Source organism: Dendroctonus ponderosae, unplaced genomic scaffold (assembly GCF_020466585.1).
Source record: "Dendroctonus ponderosae isolate FM_Combo_2020 unplaced genomic scaffold, Dpon_F_20191213v2 Dpon_F_20191213_1, whole genome shotgun sequence".
NCBI lineage: Eukaryota > Metazoa > Arthropoda > Insecta > Coleoptera > Curculionidae > Dendroctonus > Dendroctonus ponderosae.
The window spans coordinates 10,389,490-10,391,687 of NW_026017110.1; the positions used below are offsets into that span (position 1 = coordinate 10,389,490).

At 35.7% G+C, this 2,198-nt stretch overlaps 1 protein-coding gene across 1 annotated transcript in view; it reads left to right on the forward strand.

The window, feature by feature from the left end:
- Positions 1 to 2,198, forward strand: part of LOC109537625 (nucleoporin Nup43) — a 12,138-nt gene that overhangs the window by 9,661 nt on the left and 279 nt on the right. The window lies entirely within an intron of this gene.

The following is a 2,198-nucleotide window of genomic DNA, read 5'->3' on the forward strand; positions in this document are numbered from 1 at the left end:
ATTAAAACAAACACTTATTTTGCTCAGAGAATCCAAAAATGCAATAATATGTAGGGTATTTCATTTAGAAAAACAAAACTTTGATACTTTTAGGGATTTTGGGATACTCTGTACATTACAAAAATATTTTTAAAATGTGCACCCGATAGGCGTCTGTGGATTCATCAAATAATCCTTTGCAAAAAACAAAGGGGCTAGCCGCAAACGTCCGTGCCGTATAGCGTGAATAACCCTGTATGTTCAAAAATAAATATTAGGCAGTGTTAAGGGATTTTTTTAACAGCTTCTCAAGGGGGGGATTTAGTAATTTAGTAGGGAGAGTAGGGGAATATCGGCCTCCTAAGACAGTCTGAAATATCTGCCAGATTTTACCATTTAAAAAGAAACTGGAGGTTTAAATCAAAGATAAAACCCTTGGGAACAGAATAAATGTTTATTAAAAATAAACAAAAACGTTTTTCAAAATCAAACATTTTATAAAGACGTGTTGGCGGCCGGCATTATTCCGCAGTTGTGGGTAATAACAGGCGGGGGCCGCACTTACCCAACAGTTTTATGAATGGCCAAAATCGCACATAGATTTTTTTCTTTCCCCTTTGGACAATCGATGTGGGCCCATCCGGAACATCTCACACATCTTAGCCAAAGTTCCCGATTTTTCCCGAATTTTCCACAAATAATGCAAATGTCCTCAGTAATTTTCTTGTCTGAGCTTTCTATTTTCTCCACTTCTTCGTCACAATTATTATAAGTTACCTTAGTTTTGTTTCTAAGCGTTGGTTTTGTTTTATGGTAATATTGATGTTTTTGTTTACTAAAACGCTGTTGCCATCAAAGTTATCGAAAACCTGCCTTTTTAGAAGCTTTGTTTTTGGCTGTTCTCGACCATGACTTACTTTCTGCAAGTTTTCCTGTTTTTCATTTTCCTTTGCAGCCAAAAAAATATTTCAGAGTGTTGCTTTTTCTCACCTTTTTTCCGATTTATTTTTCCATTCCATTCTATTTCCATGATCGACTTCGACTTTGGCTCGGGTGTCAAACGCCGTGGTTGTTCGAAAAGCGACACTTTTCGCCCTTGCATCCAAAACTACTATTAATCATTATGTAGCTATCTGTTACAGTAGGTCGATATGGACAAAACATGATGCAAGTTCAATGTTTCTAAAATTATCATAAAAACTGTTTTTTTTTACTGACATTTTGCAAGTTTGTTCGGAAACGTGTGCGATAATGGTAGTTTTCGATGCTAAGGCGAAAAGTGTCGTTTTTCGAACGACCATGGAGTTTGATTCAGGACTACGCACATGTGCGCAAAAGTGAATGTGACAAATTGAACCTGTCAATGTCATTATATTTTTTAAAGCATTTTCACAAGCAACAAGTTCAGTCTCAAAGTCGTTCAAATAGTCTATTTTTCTGCGCTCGCCGATGTTGCCACAAGCAAAACACGATTTTTTAAATAGCGCAAATTTCATGCAAAATATGCATTTTGTACAAACACCATCAACACTCATTGTTTCACTTCTATTTGCTTACAAAAATACGCTTTCGAAAAATTACAAAAGTTAAAACATGACAATTTCAAAAATGACATTGATATCAGATTTAAAAGATGAAGTTGATGCCTTTTATTTTTGGCTATTCTTATTTATTATAACTTATGATTCGTGTCATGTCTTTCATTCGAATAAAAAATGTGACATTCATGATCGACTTCGACTTTGACTCGGGTGCCAAACGCCGTCGACCTTCGAAAAACGACACTTTTCGCCCTTGTATCGAAAACTACTATTATAATCCTACAACCTCGAACGTTTTTACTTCAACTTACTTGACAGACAATTTGTCGTGGGTATCGATTCTTGCGACAATCAATTGTATTCCCGTTCAGAGCTAGTTCTGGAGTGACTGGTATCCTTCGAACCCCTGAAATGTAGCCATACTAACTGGGGCGCATTTTGAAAAAAAACACTGCGATATGGACTAGGCAAAAAAGCAAAGTCAAAGATTCTTTACTTCTCGTTCAGGAGAATCAAAATGTTAGAATATTTCTTCTATTCTTCAACCGATACTGCCTTTCTGAAATGCAAAAATGCAAATTTGCAAAAAACTATATCAGAAATACGGCAGCAATGTTTTTCAAGGTAATATGCCTAATTAACATTGCGAAAATACCTGTTGCTTCGTAATTATTAAAA